Raw genomic sequence first — 12,438 nt, forward strand, 5'->3', positions numbered from 1 at the left:
AGTCAGCACAGGAAGAGGGGCAGCTGGTGCTGAGCACATGAGTGGGAGGAAAATCTCATCAAGCAGCATAGCTAGGTTTGGAAGGGACCTTTGTCCACAGTTTTAGTCTGTCTCTGTGATGGGGGAAAAAAAGCCCTCCTCACTGGGGTGTTGTGAACATGTGCTAATTTTAGTAAATCAGGCAGTTAGGTAATATGGTGACAGCCAGAAAATAACCTAGAAGGAAATAGTTGTTCTGTCTTTAAAGCATAGCATTTAGGACCTTTTTAAATACTGAGAATGAAGCAAACTGAGGATTGCTTATTCAGTAATACCGAAAGCTAGAGTAATAGCTTTACTATACCATGAATGGCACCATTTCCAGTGGAAAAAAAAGCCTTATGTGAACACAAAATTAAGAATAAAGATGAAATGTTACATGTTGGCCATGTTTCTGGTATTTCCTTGCCTTTTAGCTCCTGGCTTAACATTTCTGACATGTCTGTATATGTTTAATGAACTATTTGTGACCAAGCTCACAGTTGCTCATAGTTTTTATCCTAAGACTGTAAGCACTTTAAAGAAGGCTTAGAGGACATTGAAGCATCTTACACTCTTGCCATTACGTATCTTTAAGCACATTTCTCTCTCCAAAAGCACTTACCTCTGGTTCTTAGAGATGATTGCAACTTTAAGTGAAGGAGATGAGACTGGGAAATGTTCTTCTAAATTGGATAGAAAATCACAGTTGGTCATTTTTTGCAGATCTCCCTGATAAATAATTTCTCTGAATTAGTAAGTCTTGCTTTGTAACAGGTGAGTGAAAGGTACAAAAAAACTAAACCACAGATGTTGTCAGAAGGAAACAGAGCCAGGTTAACTCTCATAACTAGGCTTAAATAATTTTGAAAATGACACTATCTGAAATAAATGTAATTGCACAGAACTGGGTGTCTTACTGTATAACAGAGGAAACAGGTACACTGATAAGTAAAAAATAAAATTACAGAACACTGAGTGCTGAGTATGCATCACTCCAGCTGATATCATTTGGAGTTATAAGGATTAACCCTGAAAACCAAACGTGCTGAGTCTAAGGTGCAAAAATAAGTAGATGTGAAAAAATGTTGGTCTTGGCAAGTTCATTTGCCACAGAGTAAATGCCATGTGAACTCCGTGTGTAAGGACAATCCCTGAGTAACTGCCCTTGGCTGAGGTCTCAGGCCAGCGTGCCTTGCTGTGAGCAAGAGGTGGGCCATCGTCACCACCGTGCCTGGAAGGAGCTGCCCTCCCTCTGTACTCGTTGGCACACAGCCACCGTGGGCTCTGCTGCCGTGTCTGTCCCACCAGCTCAGTGCTCCCGCTCCGCTTCACAAGGTCGCTCTTGTGCAGTTTAGGTAGAATTAGAGCAGTGATGGGAAGTGGCTTTGGCTTTTTTCATCTTGAGACGGTAAAAGATGTTGGGCCTTGTCCAGGCAGTCTGTTTTTTGAACAGCACTGGGGCTTTTGTTGCTGGGGCCAGGATGTTTAATAGTTTGACTTTGCTGCTATTCTGTTTGTTTTATTCAGCCGGGAACATATTACAGATCTATTTTTTGATCAGGCAGCATTCCTGTACTATAGTAATTCACGAGCAGAATTCACACACTAGCTGTGTGAAATGCCTGTTGATTACTTCTCTACATGTGCTTCTTGCCCTTGTCTTCCTTAGGTACAGTTTACTCTGTGCAAGTTGTAAACTCCATGGAGCAGGTGTTTGTACAGTGCATAGCACAGCAAGACCCAGGTTTCATCGAGGTGTCTGGACATGCTCTTATGTAAGTAAGGGTACTCAGTTTTGTGAGCAATTAGAATAGTTCACATTAGCTGAACTTGTAGAGTTTCCTGTGTGTAGGCTGATGAGAAAAGGGATTTTTCTTTCCAGGCTGAGAGGGGCTTTGCAAATATTCTCCAAATCACAGCAGCAGCTGCCTCTTTGGGCACTGGACAAAGAAATGATTTGGAAATAGCTTCAAAGTTTAGAGATGGCCCTTCACATACTAATGCTCTCAGATGAGTTAAGGGGGGAAGCTCACACCTCTTGTGGTGCTTTTGTTTCAGTCTGCCAAGCTGCAGACTCAGCACGAGTGCAGCATGCAGGTTTTCATAGTGAGAGCTTTTGTCGCTCCCAGAAGTGCTAGAAACTTAATTGCTTTCAAAGGCAAGCATGGAATCTGGAGGACCCGGTACAACCTGCTGAGAGAACATAAATCATGAGATACTATCACGTTTCTGTGCTGGGGCTTGTGTGGAGTGAGTTTGCTTTGTGAGCAAATGCCTTTGGAATACACTGGCGGTTTTTTTGTTGATTCTTAGACATAGCAGTAATTGTTATTGGCTTTGTTAACAGGCATCTATGTTCTGTTCTGAAGTTACTGTTCATGTCTTCTAAAAAGTGTGCAGACAAAAAAATATTTGTTCTGCCTTGAAATCATGAAAGCATTTCTGCATTTAAATGGGTTGATAGCCTTGATCCAGGTTGTTCCCAGCTGGCGGTATGGAAAGAGGGCTGGTCAGTTTTCACTTGACCACTGCTGTTTATCTTTGCTTACAGAGAAATCTTAGAATGCAAATGTTTACTTATTCCTTTTTTTTATGCTAGTTTGCCAGCTACTTTTGTCCCTAAATAAATGAACCATGATGGCAACTGAGAATTTTTGTAGATAAGGAGTAGAATTTTCAAATGGCCTTATATAGTATGCTACTCTAGGTTTTATTTTCCGAAGTAGTCCTTGTGAAAATTTGTGGAGCAGGTCCTTCAGTTGGTCTGGAAGGTTTTTGGCATTTTTATCCACAACCCAGTATTAAAGGTAGTTTTCCTCATCTCCTTAAATGATTAGTCAATATGCTACCCATTCATAGGAATACTGCTTTGATATATTTTGCATGGAAACTGAAGCAGGAAAGGTTTTTAAGGTAAGCCAACCAAATAATCTAGGTCTTTTGATCAGTTTCCATTAATATTAAACTAGTAAGCTGCCCTATTAGATGTTAGAAAGGAAGCTCAGTGTTTAAAGAAGATAAACATGCCAATTGATATTCAATATGTCCTCTCAAGTCACCAGCAAAAACCTTGTTGAACCTTGTTGGCAGAGGTGCCTTCTGTAAGGGTTCCTAAAAACACCTCCCCAGCTCTTGGCTTAAAGTGGTCTGGTGCTGCAGTGGATCTGCTGCCAGCACTGAATGCTTGGTCTGGCTCCAGCTGGAGCTGAAGAAAGGCTGAGTTTTAAGACCTCTAGGATGCCTTCAGGTCCAGAAGAAACTGAGCACTGGAATAATGTGTCATCCAAACTGTGGTGTATTCCTAGAAATGGATGAATATGCTGTTTTAATTTAGGGCATTTATATAGTTGAAGTTACAGAGATGTTAATGCTTAGAAGAGAGAGTTCTACAGCTCTTTAAGGTTGCCTGGCACACAAACACGCAAAGCTCTAAATTCCTTTAAGCTGCTGACAGTTATCACAGCTTTGTGCACACACCTTTGCTGGTACTGACAAAACACAAATACCAGTTTTACATCACTGTACTCTTCTTGGCTGGTGTACATCTTAAAACAGTACTGTACCTTCACAACTTTTGCACAGAAAATGAAAAGAAAGGGTGAGCAGCAACAGTAGTCTCTTATCAAACAGTTGGTTTAAAATGCTTTGAGTAAAGACAGCATTTTAAAACTTTTAAATCAAAATTTAAAATTTTGATTTGTTGTTTGGAAACTGGACATTTAAAGCATTACATTTCACTGAACCCAGTCCACTCTGCTGAAGTCACACTGGATGCAGGAGCAGGCTTTGGTCTGTGAGGAGGACAGTAGTAAGTGAAGGAAAAACATAATTTTCTTTCTGTAACACTGAGTTCTTCCAAACTTCATAGATAACTAAAAAGTCTGTTTTCAAAACATCTCTGACCCTATATGCAAATAAAATTTCTGTGATTTTGGCTTTTACTAGAAATTGTGTCTGTTATGCATCTGTGTGACAGAGCACTGACATATTAGTACTAAATGCTTCCTAAATAAACTCATTTGAAATCCAGGGTGAAAAGTAAAGAGGCATTGAAAATCCCCCTAATGAATATCATGAACCACCATATATTTCACACAACTGTCAGCAACAGCCAACCTGTTGATGCAAGTTTCATATAAAGAATGTATTGATAGATTTAAATGCATTTAGTCTCCTAAGACCATAGATTTACATTATGTTAGCTGTTGGCCCCTTCTGTGAGCCCTTGCCTGCAACTATCGAGTTAGAAATGAACAGGTAGACACTGGCTGGTAACATTGGTGTGGCAGTGTGGATAAATTAACTTTACTAATTCATTGGGAAAAGAAGTGTCACAATTTGACACTCCAATGGCAAAAATATCAGTGTTCCCAGCAGCTGTTAGCACTGGATTTATTCTCAGTACTTTCACCATCTTCTAGGAAGGCACTGCAGACTGCTAGAGGAGTGGGAGATTACACTGGCTTTGGGAAGCTTTCAGCAGAGGCGAGCAGATAATTTGATTTGCCACGATCAAACATCCTGATTGACAGAGTGTAACTTGAACTCTGTTTCTGACTCAGTGACTGAAGTTTATTGTGAATTCCTCTAATGATGTGGCATGCAACTTTCTTGAATTAAAAATTACAATGGTTGTGCTCCCTGGGTGCTGCAGAGGTGGCACAACAGCAACACTGACTGAAGTCTCTGCTATGGGTGAACATTTGCTGCCTTTATCTGTTCTGCTGAATGTTACCCCTGCCCCTGCTCTTAAAGGCAGCAAGGCAGGCCTCACAGCAGGCACTCAGCAAAACCAATACGTTGTCAGCTAGAACATTTTCTCTGATTCTTTATTAGGTTTCTGTCACAATGTACAAGGTGCTGTGATGAGTCGGGTTACTTTTTTTAGCCTGTGACCTGTATTCTACCACTGTAGGCTCTGAACAGTTTTGTCAGTTCTGGATTGCTTTGTGGCTCTTCTGGGATAGGTGATGGCATCCTGTATCTTCATCAAGCACTAACCTCAGAGACATTGCTTAGTAAATAATTCCAGTGCAAGGTAAACTTGCCTTGCTGCTGTTAAAACTTTCAGTCTTCTGAAAAGCCAGTAGATGGGGTGTGTGCAATTCCTGTGCGGAGTCACTGCACTTCTCAACCCAAAGATTCAACTCTAGTTTCTACATTTTTGTTGCAGAGACTGTTGTTGTTGTTGTGGTTGTTGTTAGCAGTGCCTTCCCATGTGAATCAAAAATTTAAGCAACCCTGAGTGGAAGCACCAAAAATTCTTGATTGATATTTTTGCATGAAGTACTCTGAGTATGATCTACTGTGCGCCTTCCAACACTGTTAGGTCTTTGAAATCCGGGTATGAATTTTTATCATAAGCTCCCTCATCCCTTTTTTTTTTTTTTAATTAAACTATTCATGAACTAGAAAGATACTGGATAACTGAAAACAGATTGGGTTACCACAGACTTCTGCATAATTTGAGATTGTAGTATTAGGTATAGATACCATGGGGCAGCTAAGGAATACATCATGTTTTGTGCCTCCAAGCCCAGCATGTAAGAGTAAACAGCTATTTGTAGACATGATTGTGTTGATCATAGATTTGAAAATTGAATTTGCTAGCAAATGAAAATATTTTCCTCTTGTTAATACTGATCATGTAAATAATCATGTTCACACAGACTGTAGAAAGGATCACCAGTCACATCCCTGAGTGGATTTCATGCCTATAGGTCAGTTATGGTAGACTTGAAATAGAAAGGAATCTAAAACAGGAGACAAATGGCTTTAGGACAGATGAGTTCCTGAGTTGTTCTCCTTAGAGGTCACAGCAGAGCAGAGCATGAATCAACATGAGATAATTAGCTGGCCCAAGCTAATTTATGTCATTCAAAATGAAACTCTCTAGAGATGGACTCCTATTAGGTAGGTCCTAGCTGCTTATATGTGATGGGAAATGGAGAAACCTTCAAATGGTTTGCTAATAGTTAACCCAGTGAGCTCCACATTCCATGTCTGACAGGTATGAATGCAAGGTGGAAGTATCTTACCAAAAAATAAGTTAGAATTAGAATACTGTATCAAAGCTATCTTATGAGAAGAAGTGTGAATGCTTATGGCAAAGATGCGCATCTGATGTTCCGTGAGAGATATTTGGTAAGAAATGTTTTGCATATGCTCCACTGTTCCAAGCTATTCATGCAATTATGGGAAGGTAGAAATCTTCAAATAGTAGAGTACCTTCAATTAATTCAAAAGAAACATGTAATAGTGGAATATGACAGAGACCTGAAGGCACCAGTTTTGTTTGTGCCTGTGATGAAAGCGGCAAATAACACAAATCTGTTACCTGTTCCACTGCCTTTCAGAAGAGAACCACCAGAACTGTGTTGTAATCTGGTGTGGTGAAGTGTGCCCAAAATGCCGTGAGTGTTTAACGGTTGCACAAATGATTCACTTTCCTAGCAGTCTGATTTTTGTTATAATCTGTTTCCCTTGTGTCTTTAATGTGCTATTCTGCTGAGCCTGCAGTTCACATTGGAGCCTTGGGGAGACTGCAGGTCAGCTTTTGAATGTAGAAGAATTAATGAAATTTGAGTATTTTGTGTACAGTTAATGGCAGTTGCGCAAGTACAAAGACTTTGCTTTATCAGCAGATGTGGTCTAGGTTTACATTTATGTACGCATTCAATCCTTAGGTTATTGCAGTTGAGAGAAGAAAAATCAGGAGTTCAGTGAAGTCTTTAACAATCTGCTTTGGTATCTGGCCAGTTCACTTACCCTTGAGTGAAACACATGGTAGGGTGGTTCTTTATTTCATTAACTCTTTGATGCTTGGAAACTGGGATGATTCACACAATGTGACGGGAGAGGGGGAAATTACTGTAAATGCAAGATTAGCAAAAACTTTGTACTCACCTTGTGCCAAGCCAGGAAAGGATTAGTGTACTATGGGAATGATTAGATGGCAATGTTTGCTGGGCTGCTGTGGCAGACAAGGGATAGTTGAGAAGGTGATTTAGCTCTGCTGGAGTCTGCATGCTAAGTGGACAGCAGCCTTTCCACTTGGAAACTAATATTGGGTTGGGCACTTTCTGGTGAAGTCAAAAGGGTTGCTGTTGTTTGCAATGTCTCAGCTGTTTCTCTTGTGACAGGGCTATATTTCCTCACTTCTTGCCTGAGCTGGTGCTGGAGTTTGGAGTAGAAGGCTCTCTGCCGTCATTGCTCCTGGTTATGGTTTTTATTTTGCGGAGGTTGTTTTTTGGGTTTTTTTTTGGTTGGGTTTTTTTTTTTTTGTGGTTTTTTTTTGTGGTTTTTTGGTGGGGTTTTTTTTTTGTTTGTTTGTTTGTTTGTTTTTTAAGTTTAGGAAGAGGTGAGGAGGAATCATATCCATGCATAGAGAAATGATGATGAGCAGAATGCAGAGGGAAGGCCACATACCCCTCCTTCTCAAGTGCATAAGTAACCAGTGCCAGTGCAGGAGCTTGTCTGTAGCACCTCAGCGTGGCCCAGCCAAATATCCATCATGTGGTGAGCAAAAAGTGGGGTGGGACTTCCTTGCAAGGTGATCAGTGTGATTTCCAAATGCTATGGAGGGGAGTCATTCCTGAGCAATGGTAGGAGCCTTTTTCTTTGGGTTAGTAGTGTGCTGTCATCCTTTAAACTGGGGAGATGGCAGTCTGGGAGGAGGATATGAAAAATGGATAGGCTTAAACTGAAACCTGGCATCTGGAACAGCTTTGACAGACTCAAGATAATACTTCAAAGTTGTTCAGCCTCACAAGGTAGACTATCATTTTCTACTTGGTGAAAGTATTATTTGGGAACTGGAGTCATTCTTGGGGCCTCCTTGTGCTGGGCACTGTCACACTGGGTAGCAAATAGTTCCTCCTGACTGAGCTGACTGAGCCTGCACATTCTGAGCTGCTTACTTGCCTGAGCAACAGAGTGTAAATATATCTGAGCATGACTGATTCTGCTTTGACTCTACTGAAATGATCTTCCATATTTTAAAATCATTAAAGCTGAAGCAACATAAGTATTCTGTGTTTCATGACAGCATGAAAGGAGTTTGGCCTCCTAATTACCCTGATATTCAAATGTGTGCAGGAGCACTTGGAAAGTGCAAGGCTCCCTCAGCTCCCTGCAGTATGGCAGAGAACATCCTTCCATAGGCACTTAGGGTCTGTAATTCTCACTGTAGTTCCTGAACCTGCTTCCACTTTTGGTGGTTTACAAGGGAGAAAGAAAGTCAGCCTTGTTCAGCTGTTTTAGCTATGTGTTTGGAGATGATTCTGAAATACAATTAATACATGCCTGCACAGAGGTAGGTTGTAAGGTTACTGATTGGTTTTGATGCTGTTTGCTGCTTGAATGTTGGTGATTTTTTAATCTAAGGTAAAAAGAGCATAATTCTTTTTAACTTATAGCAACCTCCCATTTTCTCTTAAATGTCTTGATATTAAGCAATTTAAACTAAATTTCTGCACAGGTACTTTCCAAGAGATTGGCTGACAAGTACAATAAAAAAAATACACTTTTGCAGGGACCCAATGAGACTTTGCAAACTTAGATTTATTCTCCATGTTAAATGTGGTTGAAGATGTCATTTCTTAAACAGCACTTTCAGAAGTAGTTAGCTTAAAAGTATAGCAATTCAAAGCACAGAGGGAATGATTTTGAAGTGTAAAGTCTTGAAACACAACACAGAGGTTGACAGTTTCACTACAATTAGAAGCAAGGCAGGCACAACTCCCACTTCTGAAAACTTTCCTATTGCACTGCTTCCTCTCTTGGCCTAGAAAACCTCAAAAAAAAACCTTTCAGTGGCTTTGCTTATTGACTTAACATAGTTATACTCAATAGCATTAGGAGACAGAGCAGAAAGGGCTGCCAAATGTGTCTGTAAAGAATAATCTTTACAGAAAGCTTCATAGAAGTATTTTTTTCCACATGCTTTCAATGTCCTGAGAATGCTGCTTGTTTGAGGAAAGCAAGTATTAGAGTGGGTTTTTTTGGTTTGTTTTTTTTTAACAGGGCTTGTTTTGTTAGGAAACCACTCCCTTCTGCTGCTGCATTTAGACTCACTGCTAATTGCCTTTTGGTTGAAGACATTTTCCATGAATTGCCACATTCCCCCTCACTTCTACAACTTCACACTGATTATGCTATGTTAGCAGCACTTCTGCCTGCTGCCTTGGGGAGGAGTGGCTGAGAGAAGGATATGGTGTACATGGGAAATTGTGGGGTTTACAGGAACAGAGGTTTGTAGCTGCTGAGACACGGCAGAGGCTGTTCCTCCCAGACTACGATTGGTGGTATAAGGAGGGCATCTTGTTACTGTGGAGGTTTATTCATTGCTCTGCTGTGTCCCACTGCTGAGGATTTTTCATAAGAAGTCCTGGTGTGTGGTGTGTTAGGTTATTATTTTTCATCCTAGGGAATGTAATGGGAAGCCAATCCCAAATTCTGGTGCCAGAGAGAGTGTGAGAGGGGTTGATCTTCCAAGAACACTACTGGCTCACTGAGCTCCTTGAAGTGCCCACTGAGCCCAGCCTCCAAGCTTGTATTTCTCCTATAGCTTGGGGACAGCATAAGCTTCTCCTTAGCCCAGCTCTGTCCTCTGCAGAAAAATCCCCTGGAGCAGCTGTATAAAAGATCACTGGTGACTGGAGCTTGAACACTGAGCAGGGGAACTGGATGTAGCACGGTTGTTCAGCATAGCTAATCCACTTAAACTATGGAGCTCATCTGCTGATCTGCAGGGGTGGTAGTGCTCTTAGGTGTGATGGCTAAAGAGGCTTTGGCTGGAGCTACAGTTTCAGGGCAGTCAAAACCTGAAGCTCAGGCTGAAGATCTGGTTACACCAAGTTGGCCCCGACCCAACCAAATGTGGTTAAAAGTGAGAGGTTGTGAGAGATAAACCTCTCTACTTAAGCCTTGTCCTAGCTCAGGAGGTGATCAGTGTGTTCAAGGGCTTTTCTAGTCTTAACTGCTTTGATCAAAGGTAGGGCTTACTTGGTCTGTGAATGGGGATGAGCTTTGCAAGTAGAAGCCGTCTTTTACTGGGATAATTGCATCCATAAGGCTGGTAGTTAACATTTCTGCTTTAATTGTGTCACTGCGCATAAGCAATCTGATCTTTTACAGGTGAAATCCCTTTGATTTCTAATGCAGTAAGCATGATTGAGTCTCACCCATACTGTGGCTGTTGGTCGTGGTGCAGGAGGAACAGCTGGTGTTGTAACAGGATCTCTGACTACATTAATCTATTGTCCAGCCTGTGACATGTGAGGGTTTCCACCTCAGTTCAGGTCCATCCAATACACCAGTGCTGGCTGAAGGCAAGACCAGTGTGGCATTTTCTGCCATGTGATAGTGAGCAGGAGTGGCTGCAGCCCACAGGAGCAGGCACTGGGCACTGTTCCTGCCCTGCCATCATTTGTCTGGGATGAAACCTTTATTTATTTAGTCCTACCCTTTTTTACTGTTGAGGGAAGAGAGACGGAGTATGATGAGCACTGTGTGGTACACTGCTAAGTCCTCCTTTTAGTAGTTGAAGACATCCAGATAAGGTAAAATTTGCTAGCCTTTTTGTGAAAAAGGCTTCTAATGTTCCTTTTACCTAATTATTAGTAAATTACTGTAGACCAAATATAGATCAAATAATTTTCTGCGGCTAATCCTTGCTTACGATAGGGAAGTAGAAACAGCAGTGCTGCAATCCTGTTGATTCTGGTCCACCAGAGGCAATGCAGCTAGGAACCACTCTCATATCACCCATGTACCACTCATACCACTGGGTACAGAAACCTGCTCCCTGCTTTCCCTCAGCAGCAGAAAGATGCACAAATGAAGACAGAATTCACTCTGAATTTCAGAAAAGGCTGAAACTGGTCTGTTGGCATAGAGAGAGAACCAGGAAACAGGAACACCTGTGTTGCATACCTTTGGGCAGGTCAATTATCCCATCTCTAGTGAAATTCTCTTTTGCATAAGGTATGAATAACAATACTCAATTTACCTTGAAGGGCTGTTACAGAGCGTGCAGTTAATTTTTTCAGTTAAGTGTTTGTGGTATGTAAAACCCTAAATGAGTGCAAAGCATTATTGTGATTTAATTTTATTGAGGGTGAAATATTGGTGACGTGCCCAGATGAGCACTTGCTGGCAGTGAGCAAGGCAAGTGACCAGCAGCAAGCATGTTTGGCAGCGAGCAATGGACAAAAAAGGAAAACAGCACTAACTTATTCCAGTCATACCTTTTATTTTCCTCTCTTACCACTGCACATTTCCCATTAAGCAAATGGAGATGATCAAAATATCAAATTGGAACTCTGTGGTTTAACAGACTTACATTTTACTGTTTAAAAGGCAAATAAAGATTAATGACATGAAGATTTGTCTTGGAGGAGAGTGAGAGAGTGGAGGTACCTCCAAACATGCGCTGAATGGTTCTTAAATAATATCTTTCAGAAACAGACCATACCTGATTTAGCTAGGTGGTGGATTTTTCACTGGGTTGGTAGCATGCCAAGACTGCTTCTCCACATTTCATGCTGCTGCTTTTGAGGGGTTTGCACTGGATTAAAAACATGGATGAAGATCATTTGGACAAGGTTGGTGCCACATGTCACCAGCATGAGCCAGGGGATGAGCAGGGGTTGTATGCAGGTGAGTGTCTTGGGGGGTGCTTCCGAGTTTGAAACATGTGTCAGTGCCAGACTACAACATGTGTCTCTGTTAGAGCTGCCGAGTGTAAGAGAGGGACAGACAGCATGTGTGATTTCTCTGCCTTGCTCTCATCTCGTGGGAAATGGGGGCTTCCTAGTGGTGGGGTTACTCTCAAGTGCCAGCGCTCCAGCGGGTTGCACGTTCCACCTCAGCATGCCAGGCATTTTGTTACTGCCTGCTCACTTTTGTTCATTTCTCTTATTCTTATTTATGTTCTTGGTTATTCTAATTACCACTGGTAGACAATAGCACAATTGAGTAACAATCTTCTGGTAATCGTGGCTAACTTCTGTCCTTGGAAAATTGCACTCCAAGCGTGGTGGAGACAGGTATTCCTGGCAGAGAGGAAGGATTTTACCCACACTTTCTCTGTATTTCTTGATTCAATGTCTTTGCTCTGTAAGTGTCCTGAGAGACAGGTCCAGAGGTCAGCAAAGCAGAAGAGGATCTTTACAGTGTCTTCTTTGAAGCTTTGGGTCAAAGTCTGCATTGTACCCTTATTCTTGTTGCAGTTGAAAACATTGCTTGGCCCTGGATTTTCTCAGGGTTTTTTTCCCTTTCTTCCCCAAGTCCAAAAGCTGCCGTGGTCACTTACCCAAAACAGTGATAGCATCAGCTCCACAGTTAACTTCTCATTTAGTGGTGTTTCTGAAAATAACAATTGTTGCAAGAAAACAAATGGTAGACATGCAGCAT

The 12,438-nt window shown here is 41.5% G+C and overlaps 1 protein-coding gene across 42 annotated transcripts in view; it reads left to right on the forward strand.

The window, feature by feature from the left end:
* The window catches only part of ATXN1 (ataxin 1), a 367,337-nt gene that overhangs the window by 254,553 nt on the left and 100,346 nt on the right, over nucleotides 1-12,438 (forward strand). The window contains exon 5 of one of the 42 annotated variants that reach the window (XM_077785697.2): nucleotides 1,691-1,796. The exons of the other annotated variants lie outside the window; for them this stretch is intronic. The gene's annotated coding sequence lies outside the window, so the exon portion shown is untranslated. The remainder of the gene's footprint in view (nucleotides 1-1,690; nucleotides 1,797-12,438) is intronic. 42 annotated transcript variants of the gene reach the window in all.

The sequence above is a fragment of the Lonchura striata genome, chromosome 2 (genome assembly GCF_050655825.1).
Source record: "Lonchura striata isolate lonStrDom1 chromosome 2, ASM5065582v1, whole genome shotgun sequence".
NCBI classification, from domain to species: Eukaryota; Metazoa; Chordata; class Aves; order Passeriformes; family Estrildidae; genus Lonchura; species Lonchura striata.